The sequence below is a fragment of the Peromyscus californicus genome, unplaced genomic scaffold (assembly GCF_007827085.1).
Source record: "Peromyscus californicus insignis strain IS unplaced genomic scaffold, ASM782708v3 Scaffold_6__1_contigs__length_162567912, whole genome shotgun sequence".
NCBI lineage: Eukaryota > Metazoa > Chordata > Mammalia > Rodentia > Cricetidae > Peromyscus > Peromyscus californicus.
The window spans coordinates 47752189-47773980 of record NW_026294584.1 but is presented as its reverse complement, the minus strand read 5'-3'; the positions used below and the strand labels follow the sequence as shown (position 1 = coordinate 47773980).

General features: G+C 42.2%; 1 protein-coding gene and 1 long non-coding RNA gene across 10 annotated transcripts in view; one reads left to right on the top strand and one right to left on the bottom strand.

The window, feature by feature from the left end:
• Positions 1–21792, bottom strand: part of Cald1 (caldesmon 1) — a 189862-nt gene that overhangs the window by 74375 nt on the left and 93695 nt on the right. Inside the window, exon 1 of one of the 9 annotated variants that reach the window (XR_008214578.1) lies at positions 479–739. The exons of the other annotated variants lie outside the window; for them this stretch is intronic. The gene's annotated coding sequence lies outside the window, so the exon portion shown is untranslated. Of the gene's footprint in view, positions 1–478; positions 740–21792 lie in introns of those variants that run through there. 9 annotated transcript variants of the gene reach the window in all.
• Positions 460–20808, top strand: LOC128099853 (uncharacterized). The gene is made up of 3 exons (XR_008214579.1): positions 460–563; positions 16055–16157; positions 16648–20808. It is a non-coding gene; the product is annotated as an uncharacterized LOC128099853 (long non-coding RNA).

Sequence of the window (21792 nt, the reverse complement as noted above, 5' to 3'; positions counted from 1 at the left end):
CTGATCAATAGCATATGCTCTGGGGCTTGTTCTGGCCCAGTCAGATGGTCAGTGTGCTGGGGGCTCTGGGCTGTTTACTTTAGGGATTGGGCAACCCCGGCTTAGGGAAATCTCTGAGTTCTGTAAATGATGACTCTGAGGTGGAGGGCTCAGGTCTAAATTAACAGCAGATCTTTAGCAGCACAATGCCCTGTGGCCTGGGTTTGGAAGAGAGAAACCCATGTCCTAGGTAAAAACCCCGGCTAAGGCACCATGAACATGGAAATGAAGAAAACCAGAAAACCAGTGACTCCAAACCACTCCCGCAGCAGTTGAAATTACGAAGTTTTTACACACTCCCCGCCTTCCTCTCCTTCTCTCTCCTCGGTCTCTCTTTTCCCCACTCCCACAATTTAAAAAAAAAAAATTCTTTTGTTGGAGGAAAAAAATAAAAAAAAGAAAGAGAAGAGAAGCTGAAGAAGCAGAGTGCAGAACTCACTGAGAGAGCGTGGCCAGGCAGCGCCTTCCCTGGGACCCGGATCCGCTAAGCATGTCCGCAGCTGGTCAGAGCACGAGTGGCTGAGGTAGGGGACCTGGCCTGGAGGTCAGAGCATGGGCTGGGCCAGAGCACAGGCCATATTATCTGTGGCCGAAATGCGCTGTGCAGGATGCTCCTGTCTTCCCTTTGTGTTAACACTTGGGTCTGTCCCGGTGACGAAAGTCTGGGCTTGTCCTCAGCCAAATCTACTCCTCCCCACCCTTCCCCTCCACACAGGATCATCTGAGAGCTGATTGTTATTTTTTACTGTAATCTCTCTAATAGAAGCCCATCAAATTTCGACCTGGAGGATACAGACTGCTTGGAAAGTTGCAGACTCTAAATTGCTGGCCCGTGGGGGCCAGGTTTGACTTGGAGCTTTCTTAATGAAGACTTTATATGCTTAACTCTTAGAAGTAAATAACTAATTTGTGCTAGGTAGCAAGTCAAAGGGAAAACCTGCTGCTGTGCACAGCCTTTGGGAAACAGTGGATCCTGCTATTATGGCATGTACTCACAGCCCAGTTCTGACAAGATGAACAGAAATCAGCCCACCAAAAAGTTCATCCAGTGCCGTTCTCAGGCCCTCATTCTGAGCTCTGTTCTCAATTAGCATTGGCGTAGGTGGCTTCCAAAGCAAACAGTTCCCACCGAGAAATCAAATCTGAGGACCGCACCCCCCCATCTCTTTTATCCAGGCAAAGATGCATGACAGAAAAATGAAGCCACACACAAAGGAGGAAGAGTCAGGGTCTCGCTCAGTGATGGGCGGACCTTACAGGGTGACAGGGTGTCCCGTGTTTGCACTCTCCTGAGAGAGGAGGGCAGTAGTCGACCTGGGAGCATGCCAGAACAGCAGGCCCTTCTGCATTGGTGGCACTCTGATGGTGATCTCATCACCAAGTCTGGCAGAGGAGGCTGGTCACGGACAGCTTGGAAAGCTGCCAAACTCCAGCTCCTGAGGAGAGGGTGGTGTTGACTGTATCTGGAGATGACACCCCATCTTGGCTTGCAGTATGCATACATTTCCTCATCTCCGATAGCAGCGAAGGTACTGGGATTGGAGGGCAACTGTCTCAAAGGGCTCCCTTACTCTTGGGGCAAATAGCAGAAGCAATTGTCCTTGAGGGGCTTTGTAGAGGTCTCTGATGGACGGTTTCACGCCCCACACAGACAAGAACACTGGCAAACGGAATCAGAGAACGGAGCTACCTTACTTCTCGCATGCGCATCTCACCGCAGTTTTGATTCAGTTAAGCTAAATCTCCTCCTCATTCCAACTAGTGAGAGCACGCTTTCCTGCTTGCTCCCTAGGCTGTCCTCAGGGCCACAGTTGGTAAGTGTAATTCAGTAAACTTCCAAGTTAATTACTCCTATACATGTGTTTTGCCAACCATACATTTTATCACTCAACATATTCACTAAAGGGCAGACACTCGTACAAACTGTGACATGTGTCTACCTTTACACGAGATGGGTAGCATTACAGGCCTGTCGCATTGCCTCTCCAGAGCCGGCATGTAAATGTGTGTTGAGGCATTCTGCTGCTCTCCTTCCTACCTAATTTTGTTCATTTATTCTCTTTTACTGCTTATAGAACTCAGGGACTTGCTGTCATAGGCAGAACAGTTCCCCCCTCCCCCGCCCCCACAGATGTCCACACCTCACTCTCCAATTTCCAGAACCTGACAATAGGTTATCTTTCATACTTGCATCTTACAAAGTTAGTTTACAGATGTGATTCAAGGGTGGGTGCGGAAAAGGGACGGTTACTCTGGTATATCAAGATGTGCTCAATCTCATCACATGGGGCTTAAAAACAGAGAAGGCTTTCTGCTTGAGCTCACAGGGATCTAGGACTATAGGAGAAAGGGGACAAGGAGCCCGGATGCTGGCTTTGGAGGAAGGAGGGAAAAAGGCTAGGAATGTGATAGCCTCTGGGCATGCGCAGAGGCAGGAAATGGATTCTCCCTACAGCCTCCAGAAAGAATGCTGTGAGCCAACACCTAGATTTAGCCTACTGGGATCTGTGTCAAATGTCTATAGGCCTGAGGATGGTGAGTCCTAGGTGCTTAAAGTCAGCCCACCTGTAGCTATGTGTCACAGCATTAATACAGAGAACTAGTCTATTTGCGGATGAGACACATTTAATCTTGGAAGTCCATTTTAGCTCTTGATTCCTCCCATCCCTACACATTCCAGTTCTGTGGAGTGGCAAGTATAGTTTTGACACATCCACAATAGGCTTATAAAATGCAATGGCCTAGAGATTTAAAAAAAAAATTGTGATTTTTTTAAAAGCTAATAGTCTCGGTCTCTGTTTGTCTGTCTCTCCTTACCATTACTGGGGGGTTGGGAAGCTAGAATGTAGTCATTCTTTTGCTCATACATAACTTTTATGTACTGAAGGTCTGCTAACGAACAATTGTAGAAAGAATATCCACCCAATTATTTCTGTAGTTGTAGAGACAGGGAAAGGAAAACCATGTGAATAGTCTCAAGCTGGCCTCCTGCTTTTAACATGGAGGGAATGTCTGTCTGTCTTAAGTACCCAATGGTGAAACTCACTGGTGTCATATTGTGCTACCCCATGAGGCATAAAAATGGGAATAGCGAAGAGAAAAGAGAGTCTGGAACCTGGATGAGACAACGGCAAAGACCAAAAAGAGCACAGAGGTCAATCATGGGCAGACAGAAGGCAGAGTGAGGCAGAAAGATAAGACAGTAGGAAACTCAAAGCAGAGATGGGGTGGGCATTAGTTTCCAGTGGTCATCAGAGAGCCAGTGGCTGGGGTGGAGGGGGCAAAGTTGCAGAATCAGCTGGGAGGGTGGGCATATGTTCTGTGCAGGCATGTGTGATTTGGTAGTTGCCAGAGAGGGCCCAGCCTACAGAACTGGTATGGCTGAGAGCTGACCTAAGGACCATCCACCTCCACCATTAACTCCATTAGTCATCATTCAGCAGGACAGTAGGCATCACACATAAGATGATATGTCAGGACCCCAACCAGAGGAAACTAATCTTCAGATTGCTCATAGCTACTTTCATGTTTGCACATTCTATTGTTTAATGTTTCATCAAAGAGAAACATTTGGGTTGGGAAGGTCAGCATGGTCAAAAGGAACAGCTCCCACCACAGGGTGGTCCTTATTAATAAAATATGATTTACAAAATAACTTTACTTCACGGAGGTAGGAGCCTGGGCCATATGATCTGTTCCAGACTTCCTAGTCTGCAATGGTTGTTTAGGAACAGCTTCTATGTTGAAACAATTCCCCAGGGAAAAGAGGTATGTGGGAGTGTTGTGTCCATTGCTTTAATGCACGGAACACACACACATACTTGTGCATGTGCATGCCTTCTCATGAACACAGTTGCACCCCGCCCCCACGTACTCATGCGTATACATACACGTGCATACACGCGGAGGCACACGGATCTGCTTATTTTACACAGAAATCTACCCACTTGAGAGGCAACAATAACAATTTAAGAAACTCAGTTTTGTGATGGTCCTGGGGATTGAACCCAGGGCCTTGCAAAGCATTCTATCACTGAGCTACATCTCCAGTTTTCTTTTCACTCTCTTTGGCCTTATCCCAGCCCCAGTGCAGCATGTCTGTGCCCAAAGAATGGTGACTGCAGAATTGTTCGCACGACATGTGTCTGAGTGTAGGCCAGGTTTGGATGCCTAGGTGACACCAAGCTGCTATCCTTAATTCTGTTTCCACTTGGATGGTTTTAGAATTCAGGAGGACCAAGAAGAACTCAGGGCCTCTTTGGTGCCTCCAAAGGTTGTATATAACACAGGGCATGAGTTCCAGCTTTTGGTCTACAGGCTCTGGGTGGGCTCTGTGATCATGGAGAATCCTCTGCAAGTGACTTTCTGGAAGAGGGAGGCAAGGACCATCAACAGGATCCATAGTGATGACTCACAGTAGTCCCACATGGCATTCACAAGCTTGTGTGAACCAGTCCACCACAGACGCCCGAGAACAGAGAAACATTTTTTTTTTAATTGTAGGTAAGGCAGATTTCCTGCATCAGCAAGAGATACTAAGAGTTATATTATTTAAAACGACTCTATTCCTCTATGAGCAGACTCTCTAGAGGAGACGAGAATAGCAACTCTAAGAACTCTTTACTTTTTTTTCTTTAAAAATAATTTATTTTTATTTTATGTACATTGTTGTTTTGTCTGCATGTAGGTCTGTGTGAGGGGGTCAAATCTTGGAGTTACAGACAGTTCTTAGCTGCCATGTGGATGGCGGGAATTGAGTCTGGATCTTCTGGAAGAATAGTCAGTGCTCTTAACCACTGAGTCATCTCTCCAGCCCCCCTTTACCTTCTAATTCACATCTTCTTCTGAGGTTAGACAAGCTAACATGAATTAAAAACACTATAACAAGCATGCACAGTGTGGGTGATGTAACTTCAGAGACTTGTTTCAAAAACTTAGTGCCCTTGTCAGTCCCTCATACAATACCTTCATCCTTCCCACCCAGCGCCACCTCTTCTCCCCAGATCTGGTGGTTTCCTGTGACCTCTGCCAGAGCTAATCTCTTTCTCTTCTTGGGTACCTATCTCTTGCCCCACTCCATAGGGTCACCATGAGAACCACCAGAGGGTATAGCTAGAGGTTGAAATGGGATAATTTCCTGCCCACACCCCCATAATCACAGAGGCATCCCATCTAGAACAGCACGTTCCTCAGCCACCATTTCTCTGTGTTCTAGCAATCTTCGAAGAAGCAGTATCTGGCTGTCTGCTCCATGAAGTCTTCCTGGGTTGGACTTTATTTCTTTGTCACTGTTCACCCTAGGAGGAGAGAGCGTGAAGCTTGGGACCACTCCTGTTTGTATGTACTTGAGAAATACTTACGTGGCAATGTAGGAATCAGCCTTTCATGCTAACTTGCTTCAAGGCTCCGATTTTCTGTTTAAACTCTTTTGCACCAATTAAGATTTCTCACTAGGGCTGGAGAGATGGCTCAGAGGTTAAGAGCACTGACTGCTCTTCCAGAGGTCCTGAGTTCAATTCCCAGCAACCACATGGTGGCTCACAACCATCTGTAATGAGATCTGGTGCCCTCTTCTGGCCTGCAGACATATGTGCAGGCAGAATACTGTATACATAATAAATAAATAAATCTTTAAAAAAAAAAAGATTTCTCACTAAGGCTGGTTTGTTGTTGTTTTAAATCTGGAGGTTTTAACCAGTTACATTACTTTCCTTTTGTGATTGAAATTTTATTTATTTTCACTTAAATTTTCCTTACAGGTATATATTGCATGTTAGGCATAATTTCCTTTGACTCTCCCTTCCCCTTTCTTACTCTTTCCCACTTTGGAGAGAAAAGTTTCTGTCTTAAAAGGACCACTGGTCTGGACAGATGGCTCAGTGGATAAACGTGCCTGTCACCTGACAACCTGAGTTCTATCCCTGGAATCCATGCAATGGAAAGAGAGAACCAACTCTCACAAGCTGTTCTCTGACCTTAACACACACGCAACACTAAACAAGAGAGGAACGTGCCTCTAGCACACCCCTCCCCAGTTTGGAACACATCTTTTAAAACAGTGGAAATGGTAGGGCCCAAAGTAGTTTCTTGAATGAATGGTTGTTACAAAGCCCTGGTTCTGATCCCAGTGAAAATCATCATCATCATCATCATCATCATCATCATCATCATCATCTCATAGTCATCTACTTTGTATGATTCTAGGAAAGGAGAGTTTATAGGGCTTTCATACACAGGAAATTGATTCCAAGTCATAGTGATATATTGTAGATTACTGTACATTGTAGATTTATTGTATATAGCTGCAACTAAATGGCGAAAGAAATCATGAGCTAATCACAGGGATGCCAAGGATATATTACAATGCAGGAGAAAGGGCTATATCTTCGAAGAAGCCGCAGCATTATTGGTGAGGACTATTTTTATTTAAAGTATATAGATATTCCCATAACCACAAGTGCTTTTTCTGGTGGCCAGTTTATACATCTGGATATTAAATTGACACATGGTTTTTATAGCTCTAATCAAATCCAGATTTTTTTCCACTGACACTATATACGGTCTGGAAAAACATTGATTTCTTTTTCTGGAAATCAGACCTGGACAGGAGCATATTTGTTTCTAGAGAAATAGTCTACTGTGTGTTTTGAATACTATAGTTGCTGTGGTCATAATTCATCTACTATGAATGACATTTCGTTTAATTGCATGTGTTGTTGTATGTGTTAGGTGCTGTCCTATTTCACGATATTATATCGTATGGCCAATATATGAATATGGCACCTTTAGAAATAAATGTGTACCTATATGCAACCTTGCTTATTTATTCACCTTCTCTACATACTTTTTCTTACCAAATAACTTCTTTGCTTTCAGAGATATAGCCTAAGAGTTTTTGGTACCTGATACAGGTTACAATGGTATCAAGTATACAGCAGATAGGCAATAAGTATTTGACACTTGCTCCCTGGGTTGAAGAGGGACAAAAATATAGTCACTGCATCAAAAAGGCCAGTTGACCACAAGCTTTAACATTTTATGGTGCCTAGAAACTCTGCTGCTTCAGGAACTGAATCTTAGGAGTTCCAGAGTGTACAGGTCTCAGGGAGGATGGTTGATGACATGTGAGGGAGATGGCTGTGTGTATCATGTGAGGGAGATGGCCGTGTGTATCATGTGAGGGAGATGGCTGTGTGTACCATGTGAGGGAGATGGCTGTGTGTATCATATGAGGGAGATGGCTGTGTGTATCACGTGAGGGAGATGGCTGTGTGTATCACGTGAGGGAGATGGTTGTGTGTATCACATGAGGGAGATGGCTGTGTGTATCACATGAGGGAGATGGCCGTGTGTATCATGATGTCAATAATGAAGGCAGAAGAAAAGCACTGGCTTTTCAGTACCTGCAGAGCTCATTTGCTGGCCACATCATCTCGTTTCCCAATCCATAATGCCAGGAAGCTGCAGAAAGACTTCTTCCTCAATATGGAATCAGAACAGGGACAAAAGTGAGCCCAAAGGATACTTCATCCCATGCAAAGAGAGACACAAGCCAACGCATCTCACAGTGAGTGATGACTTCTGATGTCACCAGAATGAGAAAATCCTGGGACTCAAAGTCTGTCATCTGGGTATCCTGACATGTCTAGTGCCAACCCTAGCTTTGGTTGGTAGCTCCTTCTCATCCCCTGTTTCTTTAGATTTGCTAAATTACAACTGGATTCTACTCGCTTCAGGCCGGGCCGTCAGTATCGTTGGAACTTCACATGTTAGATTCATCAAAAACTCTCCTTTGCAGAATTTCTAGGTGCCTTTTTGGGGGCCCCCCACAGCAGGAGATTAGAAAGAGATTAGGAGAAGAAAGATTTTCAACATTAGAATGCATTTTTTCTTGAAATTACTCAGCAATAAAATCAAACTCTTATTATTATTAAAGAAGGAAAAGCAAATGAGAACTTTCTTTGTTCATTTATTTGTTTTTACTTTTACAGACTGCATTTTTACTTTTAATTGTGTGTGTGTGTGTGTGTGTGTGTGTGTGTGTGTGTGTGCAGGACTGTACTGAACCTGGAGTTAAAGGCAGTTATCAGCGGCCCAGTGTGGGTGCTGGGAACTCAATTAGGGTCCTATGGAAGAGCAGTACGCACTCTTAACTGCTGAGCATCTGTCCAGAGCCTATTCTTGCACTTATAGACTAGGACCAGGAAGGTGCTCTTGTCTTGCTTTGTTTTGTTGGACCCAGGCAGGGGTAGGGTGGAGTGTTGGATACAAAGTCATATTCATTATTTTTTCTCATTTATAAGCCAGAATTCACATGAAAAGCTTTTCAATTTAAAGAAAATAAAATGGAGATACTTTTGAAAAGCATGCACTAACTTTAAATTTGAGAGCCAATGACATGGAATCCGAACACAGCATTTTAAAATATGGTTCAAAGAGGAGAGAACTGGAGTAACCTGAGATTCTCCCGGGCATTGCAGAATCCCGAACCTTTCTAGGACACCTCCAAATTATCTTTCCTTCTGACTCTTTCCCAGCAGATCCAAGAATCAAAAATTAAATTAAAAATTAACAGACACAATTCTGAGGCTCTTCAAATTGTGCTCCAAGGCCCACATTGCCTTAGTGTTCTAGCTCATTAACTTTAATTACAGGTTTTGTGTTAAAGAATTAAACAAGGTATACTTTTGTAATGAAGAAACTCAATTTAGCCAACACCCTCCCTTTAGTACAAGTAGAACTATTTATGAAAAGAAGAAAAAAAAAGTTCCTTACTAAGAAGAAAGTCTGCACAATTTGATTTTTTTTTTAAAGTTTTAGTTCTAGTGTATTGCTTTTCCTCTGGTTCTTTTCTTCCTCGGTCCATCCTAATTTCCCAACACTAGAAAACAGTGCACCATTTAGAGTCTAAACTGTAGAGCCGGCTCGCACGTTAAGACACTCTGTATTTCCGAGAGAGTTGGTAAGGACTAGCGTGAGGTCATCATCTGCTGCTCCCGGTGTTCCTGGGATTAGCTGAAGCACTCTGCTGCTCCTGCCGCATGCTTGGCCTTTCATTAGAGAAAGCTCTGATTATACAGTTTGGACTCCTGAGGCTTGGGTCTGAACCCTGCAATTTGATGATTATCTGATTTTACAATGCATAGACCAATTGCAAATGGCACTCCGGGCTTAAGTACTGCAGCCAAACAAGGAAACAGACTCTTCCTTTACTCTTATTGTTGTGCTCCCACAATGCAACTAACTGAGTGCAAATGCTCAAAATTACAAGATACAAAGTCCAACAATAACCCGAGGAATGAGTGCTGCCCATCTCCTCGTACGTCCAGAGAAAAAGTTAGGGAATTCAAATAGGTGGTTCCTGACGGAACTTCAGGAAAGACCCTGATGGTTACTCCTCTGAGGATACCCCAAAGGCTGCTAACATTTCTGCCTCTTCTTAAGTTACTCAGCAAATCTAAGTTCTGCCCGTACACAGAAACAAATACGGAATATTTGTATTCATTCAGTGTCCTGTGCTAGGCTTGAGAAGTTGTAGTTTGTGATCTAGGGTCTATTTTCTCTTTGGTCTATGGATAAACATGAAAACTGAATGAAAAAATGAGGACATGACTGCTCCCAGGTATGGTGGAGGCTTATTGTAGAGATGAGGGAGAGCATTAGCCAGAGGCACATGGAAAGGTCCAGATTAAACCCAGCCAAGAGAGGAGGGGGTGGGGGAGGGTAAGTTAGGAAGAGAAGAGACCAAGAGACCAAAAGGACCAACATGGCTGAGTTATATAGGTAAGATGGGGGAAGGGAAGGGAAGCTCAGCAGGGACGTAGGGAGACTGGCAGCCAGAGTCTGCTTTGATATGCTGAATAGACACCCCAGTTAACCATTGTCCTCGCTTTCTTTCTTTCTTTCTTTCTTTCTTTCTTTCTTTCTTTCTTTCTTCCTTCCTTCCTTCCTTCCTTCCTTCCTTCCTTTCTTTCTTTCTTTCTTTCTTTCTTTCTTTCTTTCTTTCTTTCTTTCTTTCTTTCTTTCTTTTTTGTTTGTTTTTGAAACAGGGTTTCTCTGTGTAATAGCCTGGGCTGTCTTGGAACTCACTTTGTAGACCAAGCTAGCCTCGCACTCACAGAGCTCCGCCTGCCTCTGCCTGGGATTAAAGGTGTGTGCCACCACAGCAGGCGTGTTCTGGGTTTCTTTGAGACCTAACAAATACAAAATTGTCAGCAATAATTCGCATGAGTTAAAAGTGTTACGGGAGGCCCAGGGAGAGAAATCAGTCCCTCTGTGTAGGTCTGAACCTACAAGGTGACCGAGAATTTGCAGTTACAAGAGGCCGGGGCAGGAGATTGGTGGTACGGACAAGCGCAAAGCCCTCCTCACTGCTGCTGTCTGCTCAGACAGACACATAACTGCGAAGAGCACCACTATATCCCTTGCTGTTTCAAGGCTCTTTAATTTGCTCCTCCATTCCAAACTTCAGGGAAGGGAAGACAAAATGGCTTTTGGGTCCTAAGCTCTTCGGAGAAGTAAGGAGCTCCAGGGGCAGTGACATTTGATAACATTTTCTCTGCTCCCAACCTGGAATGCCTGAGGGCCCGTGAGATGGATGAAGAAAACAGGCTGAGAAGTACTAGTTTCCTTTAAACACAGTATACACCAGAACACAATCTGCAGCTCTCCACACAGTTAAACAGAAAGGAATCTGATGGAAGTGAATCACCGATTCTCTTCGGCACAACGCAGGTCTGCCGGTATCACCCTTCACACTTAAAACAAAACAAAACACCAAAACAACTAAAAAACCTCTTATTTTTAAAAAATTGCAAAAAACAAAACAAAACACCACATATTGCAATTAACTAGACTCCAAAACAACATAATTCAGTGAACTTATATATGGTTATAGTAGCCATTCAGAATGGAAGTTGAGGAGTTTTACATTGGATTTCATACTTTCTTTATCAAATATATTTTTATACACTTACCCACCACTGAAAATGAAAAAAATCTATGACAGAACTAAAAAAAAGGGAGAGAAAAATTAGCTTTATATCATCTTTCATAACTACCTGTATTCAGTCCTTCCTCATCCCCAATATTTAGCCTTCCTTGTTATCTTTTCTTCATGTTATTCTACACCCATGTGTGATTTGTTTACATACGAACATATATTATTGACTAGATTCCACACATAAGGGGGAACCTGTATTTTTTTCCCTGAGATTGTATGACCTCTATAACATTCTAATTCAATCCATTTCCTGAAAGTTTTGTGATTTCATTTTTCTTTAGAGCTGGATAGTATTGCATTGTATATATAATTTTTATTATCCATTCATCTTTTGATGGACAATTAGGTTTATTCTAATTCTTTGCTGTAGGAAATAAAGTAGCAATAAACACGGGTTTGTAAATATGTCTATGGGAGGGTATGAAGTTCTCTGGGTATAAGCTTTGAGGAGAAACAGCTGGGTCATATGGTACCATTTACACATTAGGTGGTATTTTTTCACATCATCAGCCACCCAAAAGATGTTAATTGTGTAAATGAGAAAGCTCAGGTCTTCTAAAGCTGTATCCACTCTCTTTTGTGTCATCCTTGACCTAAAGTTTATTTTCATATACTTCATATACATAAAACAACACATTTTAGTTATGTGTATACATGTATGTCTGTGTGCGGGTATGTGCATATATGTGGGTGCAGCTACTTACAGAGGTCAGAAGAGGGCGTCAGATCCCTTGGAGCTGGAGTTATGCATGGTAACTAAAAGTCACTTTCTTTAGTAAGAGTTGGAGAACATGAGTTCTATGATTAAGGCTAAGAGCCCTACACATCTCCTGGCTGCTCTTTCGTTTATTGCTTCCTAAGTCTGTGCCTAATGTTTTGGACCTCCAGCCCCTTCTCAGAGATTGCTAGCAAGAGTATGTTCATTTCTGACCTGATAACCAGTAGAACACCAGAATCAGTCCTTATCAGTAATCCTGAGACAGTTCTCAAGGGAAACTGGCCCCTTAGACTCCCTTAGTCCAGCTCTGCTATAGTGCTGCAATGACGCCATTGTTATCTAGCTGCCCATGATGTGAGGTGCTTAAGATTTGGGAATTTCCACCGTGCTGCAGTCTTTAATTTTACAAAATCTCCATTTTGTTCAGTTCAGGAGCCACCAAGCAGCTGTAGTGATGACAGTCCCCGAGCAGCCAGGGTATACCATGCAGATACTGGCTCAGAGAAAACACATTTAATTGGTATGGCTAGCTTTCATAGTAAGACAGGAGGGCTGAAGGCTATTAAAAGCTTATGTCAACTCTGTCTATATCATCATTTAAAAAAAAAACAAAGCTGAGTCCCCTCAACAGTAGTCCCTTTCTTATTCATCAAGGAAAGAGGAATAAAGAGGAAACATTACATCTCCCCAAGTGAGGCCTCCACTTAAAAAAATAAAGGTTTACACAACAGCTATGATTATAGAAACAGAGGAACCGTTCAAGGAAGGAGTGGGCAGAGGTTCACATCTGCTGGAGCTGCCAATAGTGCCTTGGGAAAGGTGCTGTGTAATTAGACCCGATGATGCCCCTGGTCTTGGAACCAGCTTGATAACCTCTCATCCCATGCCGCCTGTGTGCTCACTCACTTCCTGCTCAGTTAGTTCCCATATTAGTCTTTTGAGTTCCCCAGAAAGACCTGCCAATGGCACAAGGTTTGCTGTGGGAGTCTAAGATGGAGTTGACTGTGGGTATTCTCAGTGGGCCCACTAGTGAGCTCCCATCTCTAGAAGGAAAGGCCTCCTTTGTTAGTAGTTGCAGATTCTGTTCTGTGAGTTCTCAGAGGTGTCATTTGCAGAGCCCCAAGATGTACGTGAAATTCCCAAGGCACCCATAGAAAAATCTGAAGTACATATTTAGCCATCTTCTAGAATCTACTAATTGGATTCCTTAGTGGCACAGGAAGATGGGAGCCAGGGAAGATGTGTGACATGGGACAATCCGTGTCACTCACGATGGAAAATATGAACACCAGAAAAATTTCCTATTCTAAACAATGTGGGTTTAAAACGTACTCTCTGGAGACTCTCCCGAATGCACAGGCTTACGGTGCTATTTATGGTGGCTGGTGTGTACTTTATCAAGATTTTTATTCCAACAAAGGAACTGTATGTAAGGTAAGGAGGTGCTGGGATGGAAATTAGACTCCTGTATTTTAAACTAGTTATTCAGTACTAACCTGCAATGTAATATCAGAGACCTCAGTAATCTAGACTATCTGGAGGAAGAGGCCAGAATAAATGATGAGGCATGTTAATGGAAATACTGCCTTGAAAAATATGCAAGCATATCTGGTAACTTTCACCAGACTAACATAGAAACAGTTGTGTGTTGAAAGAAATGAACAAGGGAAAAATCGACTTCTGATCGGGATGACAGCTTTTCAATAAAAATGAATGTTTCTAGAGGTATTTTAAAACATTTACAAGGCTGTTCTCTCAGACATTTAAAAACAAAGCCTTGGAATGTAGCTTACATATTTCACATGTTAATCAAATCCTTTATTTACATATAGTTCCAAGTCACACTTTCCTACAGTCCTGCTATAAATAATTAAGAACTCAAAACCAGAGGTGTCGGAATTAATGCAGAGTTATGACAAGCTAAAGCACGTCTCTAAGACTGCCAAAGAACACTGTTCATGGCACAGGCAGCCAGAGCCGGGCTCTGATGTTACTCACAAAGCATGCTTACGGCATCTTTCGCCTTCTTCCCAGATGAATGGGAACCCATTTCTACAGCTGCATCCTTCCAGCTCACCAGGGCTTCAAGCCCCAGGGTATTGTCTTGCAGCACTGTTCTGGACTTCAGAGATGATAAAGTCAAGAACCTCCTAGAACATTCCCAAGTAATTGAATGAGAGTTCCCCTAATGAACGTTCTAGAATATTCTACAATCATTCCTGCCTGCTGTGTCTACCTGGCCAAATGACAGTCACCAATGTAGATCTCTCAGATGTACTGGTCAGTGAGAAAATTCAAAGTAAGAGACTTGATAAAAGAACTTGATAGTCAAAAAAAAAAAAGGGAGGAAAAAAGATCTTGATAGTCTTTGTTACATTTATTTTTTCTGCCTTTGGATGAGAATTTTTTGTTTATAGGACTGCATGCTTACCTTATGTTCCTAGCTGGAGATAACACGTGAATCCCTTGCTTCTATGCATTCAGAAAGGCAAATCTCCAAGCCCTCTCAAGCAAGTGGACAGTCATTAACATCTTTACCTGGGAGCCTCCAGGCAATCTTTCTGAATGCCTCACAACAAGGCTCTCAAAGCCATCACTCAAGTCAAGTGACCTCATTCAGAAGGTTGCTTTAACTTGATGGATTATTCAGGACTCTGGGGAGAGCAGTCAAAAGAAGGCATTGGAGAAGAGCCTTCTTTAGGGGGTTCAGCAGCATCACAAATGTTCTGACTCTAAAGTGAAGTTATGAAGTCCCAGGGGTGTGCATTACAATGAGTTAGAACCCCTCCATCTCTATCATATCCTATTATTTGGGGTATGTCAACTTTTTCATCATTAAAGTAGGTTAAAAGGGTTATTTGGAATAAAAAGATTCAAAATTAATTGTAAAAATCAGACACATAACTTTATTAGTATAATATATACACATATGTAGATATATATAATATATATAGTTACTGCTGAGAAATTTCTAATTGTTGCTTTGATAGTATTGAAGCCACAAATTATATAATGTGAAAAAGCAAATTATGATTTGCAAGGCAAAATTTATTTGAAACATATAAAGAAAATACATGAAAATAAACAAAGATTCATTTACTGGAGATGAAGCCTAATGTATTAGGGACTACACTATTTTTTACTATTGCCTTAACTTCAAACCACTGAACAATGTAAAGACTCTTAACAAAAAGGTACATTTTCTTTCACGTACATGGTTCTCTAGCTACTTTTAAGCAGGCTAAACCAGACTTGAACCAAGTAGCAATTAGATACTAGGTTAACAACACAGGGACAATGCCTGGTTCAGTGATACCCCAGAGGGCAACTGTCAATCAGCCCAGTTTCCTGGAAGATATTTAGTCTATGGAGAAAACAGTAAGAGCAAGTGCTGACTGTGTACTCTATGTCGGGGCATTGTCACCTCCATGACACTGTGGGAGAAGACCATTAGGAAGCTGTTTTCCAGGTGATAACATGGGGTCATGGAGGATGAGTGGACTTCAACTTGGTAACCTTGCCAGGATTTGAACCTGAGCCCATATAATTATATTCCTACTCTTTGGATGGTGTCTGTTTCTGCCCCACATTAGCTCTACCCTCCTCCAAAGACAGTAACAACAGAGGTGAAAGATAAATTTACTGGTGAGGAACCCAATTAGCTCTTACCTTTTACATATTTAGAGAAACAAGCCCCTTGGAGGATTTGATTGTTGCTGTGAAACGGGTAAGGACAGAGCATTCTGGCAATTTAGTTCTGTAGTGGAGGACTGTTTAAAGAAATCACGCCAAGCAACAGACTTGAAAATAGGTGAAAAGAGAGTTCCAACTGCAAACTCTGTTTCTTTTCCCTCTTCTTCACTCAAGCTTGATTCTCGGTTTCTAGCAGCTGGCTGCTCCCATTTGGCCTATCCTTTTACTTAACAGAATTATGCATTTATGTATTTGTGTGTGTGTGTGTGTGTGTGTGTGTGTGTGTGTGTGTGTGTGTGTGTGTGTTGTTTTGTCTATATGAACACCATATGTGTGCAATGCCTGTGGTGGCCAGAAGAGAGCATCAGAGCCCCTGGATCTGGAGTTTTGGGTGGCTGAGGGCCACCTGATGTGCATGCTGGGGACGGGACCAAGCACTCTTAACCGCTGAGCCATTTATCCAGCACCTATTTTACCTTAATTTTTTTTTTTTGCTCATTATAATATGACCTAATATAATTTTATTTAGAAATATTATCTGTAAGTTGTTTTTAAATGTAAAAAAGGCTATATGAAATAAATTAGTGTAAATTCTTCCCCAGAGTATGCCCCATTTTCCTGAGCAACAGCCTCTTACAGACAGAAAAATCAAGGTGCCATCAGCTATCCATACTGTGTCATCAGGCTCTGCCACAGCGTAGACAGGTGAGATCTTGAGGGGCTCAGTCTCCTTAAACTCAAGGTTTTTCACATGTAAAATGAAGTTTTTCCCCAATTCCCTACATCATAGATTCTTGGTATTGACTTGATAGGGCCAGGAGGTCTGTGGACAGAGTTCCACAGTACCATGAAAAGTAGGCAGCCATGATTTGTGGGTACGGATAGGCATTTCTTTTGGAGCAGGGTCCATAGTATTTGTCAGAGACTCCAAGTAATCTGTGGCCCCCTAATGAAATTGTAACATTCCACTGTAGTAGATGGTCCACAAGGCCAAGGATCACCTGATACTTTTGTGAATGATGTGACGGAGTCTCTGTTCTGAACACAGTCAAATTGAAAAAAGTCAGCGGCATTCTGAGACAGTCAACAACCTTGGTTAGCTGGGGGAAGAAAACTTACCTCCTCTGTCTCCATTTCTGTGACATGGTAATCATACAGGAGTTTTTTTGTTTTTGTTTTTGTTTTTGTTTTTTAGGGCAAGGAGGACAATGACTGAGTCTACACAGTTAAGCAGCTTATCCAAGGGACCACGAAGAACAGTTCATTCAGCCTGTCAACACACAAGTGTCTTGAATAATTTCTCCATTGCGTGAAGTTGTTTGGCAATGATGGAGCGGTGATGGACCTTTAGCTACGATAACCTTTCAAAACATGAAAATATCCACTGCCACATTTGTTATAGAGGAAGGTTCTAAACTCTGGGGTGGGCAGGCAGAACTGCACCCCTGATGAATGAAGTGGAAATGCTATTTGAACTTTCAGACCCAGAGAACACTGCCTGGAGTTTAGGACTGCTTTGACAATTATTGAAGACAATGTAGCTGAGGTCTGTGATTCAGAACCTGGCACATGATTGATTGTAAACAAATGGCAGTTTCCTTTTTCCAAAAATTAAATGAAATTTTTGGCTGGTGCTTATTTCCGCTTAAGAACAATTTTTTGCTGAGCTGAGTTTTTAAAGTGACTTTCTGAACAATGTGATGGATATTATACTGAAAATAAAGCATGTATCATAAAAGCATTTTGAAATTTAACCACAACTACAACACATGATTTTGAAATTCTCGTATAGCAAGCTTAGACATGGACAGCCAAAAGGCTTAGCTCTTCCCACCCCCGTAGACACATCTTAGTGGACACCAAGCTCACGGAAGGGAGGAAGTTTTGCTGGGAAGATGCAGTGAGCAAAGCCACAATATTCAAATTCCAAAATACTTTACTTCATTATCAAAGCATCAATGCAATTTTAGTAACACTGGACATTCATGTCTGTTATCGCGTTAATTTCTCTACATGGATAAATAAACCTGTCACGACTGAGAGAGATTTTATTATTCTCACTTATTGTTAAAGACAGAAGAGCAAGAGACATTGACCTAGTTTTTTAAGATAAATAGTAGTAGCTATCAGGTCTGTTGGACTTTAGCGCCTGAATACCCAAACATCACACCATTCTGTCTTTGCCCAGATGATCCAGGCCTGGTTCCTTACAAGCATCATTTATAGAGACCGTAGAGAAAAATTCACTAATGTTTTAAGGCTTTTTGACTAGCTGATATGCCAGATTTTTTTTTTTTTTCAGATGAGAATCAAGTTATGGACCAGCTTGTCCGGCTCTTTCAATTCCTTTATACCAAGAGTTCTGGTGTTACGGCTTAACACGTGCTGCTTAGGTAAAGCCTCACTTTCTGATGCTTCACTGAGCTAGCTACAGTGTAGGGTACTCTCGGGATCAGAGGAATTACTAGGTTAGTACCGATTGGTTTAGACGGGTCACATGACTTAGGAAATGACAGGCGTAAAGGTACTGTCAATCTATAAAAAGGGGAGGGGAATGAAAGACAGGAATTCGGCATGAGCATGTGAACTTCATACGTTTGTGGCTAGATACAAATAGAGTGCCCGGCCAAAGTAACGTAAGAGAAGAGGGTTTATTCCGGCTTATGGTTTAGGGAATTCGAGCCATCATGGTGGAAAAGGCGAGACAGTGGAACCAGATCCTATCTGTGGTAGTGGGAGTGTGAGCCTGCCTGCTCATCTCCTGGGGTCAGAAAGCAGAGAAAGGTGGAGCTGGTCTGTCATTCTCAAGCCCTGCTCTGTCTCTGCTTCCGCCAGCTAGGCTCCATGTCCAAAACGGTTCTACACCGTCTCCAAACAGCTCCGCCAGCCAGAGACTAAGTGATCAAATGCACAAGCCTGAGGGAGAGAGTTTGCACTCAAATCGCAACTGGAAATTATCCTTTTTGCCCATTTCCCTACACTCAGGTTGGACTGAAACTAAACAGTATGCATACAAGGAGACTGGAGAGATGCCTCAACCGTTAAGATGGCTCAACTTCCTGTCTTTCAAGAGTACCTCTGTTTTCTTCCCAGGAACCTAGTTGGGTGGCTCACAGGCTCGTATAACTCCAGCTCTGGGGGATCCAACATCCTCTTCTGGCCTCTGAGGGCACTCCTCTCCCTCAACACACATGTGTGTCATACACACACGGACACACCACATAAATAAAAATAAAACATGCATAAAACTCTACAGAAATGTTTTAAAAATAGCTTTCAATCTAATTACTAAAAGAATTTTGATTTAAAATGCAGAAACAAAATTTGATACTAAAGGCTAGTCTCCCCTCCCCCGCTTCTTTCTGGAGTAATCAATCTTCTAAGAGAACATTTTTGGGCAAATGTAACTATGTTAATGATTTATACAGTTTCAAAAGAATGTTTCATTTAACTTCCTAATGGAAAATAACGTTCTGTTCAGACATTTTAAAATGTATTTTAAAAGACTTGTACTTGAGACTCAAGGTCATGATCTAAACATTCTGAATAAGTGTTTTTATGTGTACTTGTCTGTAGTTTAATTGTCGATTGGCCTTGGTATTAAATCATGGGAAAAAAATGTCAATGATCCGTTCTAGAAGGGGATTTTTGTGGATCAAATGGATTTTTAAAAATTGCTTGTTTTTCTAGAGCAGTAAAAATATTTACTTTCAAATGTCTAATCATCGGGATATTTCAGAAGCCCATAAAAATGTATGAATGATGAAAACAGCTAAGCGTGTTTTCCTTCCCTTTATTTATGTCTCTGAGCCTTGGAATCTGATAACAATTCTACAATGAAGGCCTTTCTTCTGATGGAGAGAGGAGCTGGCGCTGGGTGTGGAAAGCGTATGCCGGGAATGTAGTGAGTTCATGACTTGAAAAGTGAGAGCATTGCCCTCTGCTTGGAGGAAAGGAGGCCAGACACAGGCAGAGTGAGGCCACCAAAGATCTCCACACAGATAAAAGTATCACGGCAGGTTGTTTCTCGGGATACATCAAAGCTCAGAACCCTGTCCTCTGTATGTGAAAGAAGAGTTGTTTGAACTCTTAACTCTTCTGTCTGAAGGAACCCTGTCACCCATCACACCCACTCACAGTTATCACAAAAGAGCAAATTCTGGCTTTCTAGTAGGGTGCTTGCATTCTCTGAGATGTAAAAAAATAACAATTAAAAAATTATAGTTTTAATTTTGTTTTTTTTTTTATGTGTGTGTGTTTCAGAGAATCAAATTAATAGTGATCTCTATTGATGTAAAATGGTAAGCATTGTGTGAATGCTTTCATATATTATCTCTTCTCATACAATAAAAATCTATGAAGTGGATACTTTCAATGTCCTTATTTTACACGGGGACAAGCAGAAAAATTTGAAAGACTGTTCATCTTGATAGTGGGCAGCCAATAAGGGACAGGTCTGGGATTGGCACCACAGGACCTAAGGTCAAAGCCCATGACTGTAACTGCTTAAGCCTGCCATCTTCGATCACGATGCCTCTTGGCGTTCTTTCATTTATACAGAGCATACATATTTATCTATATATCTCTGATGATATTTTGGGTATGCACTAACAAATAAAGCTTGCCTGAAAATCAGAGGGCAAAGCCAGCCACTAGTTAGCCATAGAGGCCAGGCAGTGGTGGCACACACCTTTGCTCCCAGCACTTGGGATCTCATGCCTTTGCTCCCAGTACTTGGGAGGCACATACACCTCTAATCCCAGCACTGGGAAAGTTGAGACAGGAAGTGATACGACTGAGCAGAGAAAAGGAATATAAGGCGGGAGGAGACAGGAGCTCAGTCTCCTTTCCACTTAGGAGTTGGCGAGTTGAAGGTGGCTCTGGCTTGTTCCTCTGATCTTTCAGCATTTACCCCGATATCTGGCTCTGGGTTTTTATTACAAGACCAATTAGGATTCGTGCAACATATATCTGTATTTATAATCTACCTATGCCTTTCAGCTGTGCCTGCTCATGTGTTATCATTGGTCCATATTTACTGGCTACATTTTAAAGGCCCAGAGCTTCTCTGTACTTGAGTAGGAAAGAGTGGGCTCTGAAAATGTATAGCTCCTTCCCCGATGTACGCATTCCTCCGTGACATAAATGTCTGTACATCCACAATCCTCACAGAGAATCCAGGGGGACGCAGAGAAAGAGACACAGAAGCAGGTGGCTCCGGCCGTGTGATGACGATGAGCACGGGCCTGAAGAAGACACAAGGAGGTGCCCGAGAAAGCCAGAGTCGCCGGCAGAACTGGGGTGTGGGAAGTAAAACCGGAAGGAGCAGAACAGAGCTGGGTAGCTTTATTCCCGTGAGGCTAGCGGAGAGTAAAAGCAGCAAAAGTGAATTCTGACTGATTTATTCATTCATTTGTTCAAATAGGTAATTGATTAAAAAAAGTAATTGAATGTGAAATGTGTACAAATAATGTCTTTTGCTTAGAAACAGTACATTAAGAATTTTCCTCTGATGATGCACAGATTCCCTTCTGCCAACTCAAAAGTCTTTCTTCTGCTTTGGTTAAGAGTTCTCTACTCCACCTCAGATATGAGCTTCATGACCCCTGGCACACTACCCCTGCAGGTGACTGTTGGTCTCTACAATTCCGAATTTTTGCACTTTATAGATACTCTCTGTATATGTATATGTGTATTTATTATAACATTTCATTTATCTATCATCTATCTATCTATCTATCTATCTATCTATCTATCTATCTATCTATCTGTCTGTCTGTCTGTCTGTCTGTCTGTCTGTCTGTCTGTCTATCTATCCATCCATCCATCCATCCATCCATCCATCCATCCATCCATCCTTCCATCTATCTATTTTTGTGGTACTGGGTCTTGAACCTAGAGCCTACAGTATGCTGGTCAAGTACTCTACTGTGAGGAACATACCCAGTCCTCTCTTTACGTTTATTTTGAAACAGGATCTTGCCCACACTGGCCTTGAACTCATAATGTTCCTGCTTCAGCATTCCAGGTAGCTCGGATTACAGGCCTATATATTGAATGCGGTGTCTCCTTTTAGCAAATCTAAAGGCATCGTCACAAAAAGTTAGAGTGAGAAAGCCAAGTGAAAGACAAGGATCACCAGCAAAAAAAAAAAAAAAAAAAAAAAAAAAAAAAAAAAAAAAAACTTCCTAGAGTCCCAGGTGTGACAAAGTGAAGAGAGCTTTGGATAAACTCAGTTTAGAGTCTATGTTAGGGAAAGCTGGATTAGATCAAAGGTGTGTGTATGGCTGAGTTTCTAGGCAGCCAGGACACAGGGAGAGCATTCCAGTTCAGGAGCAGG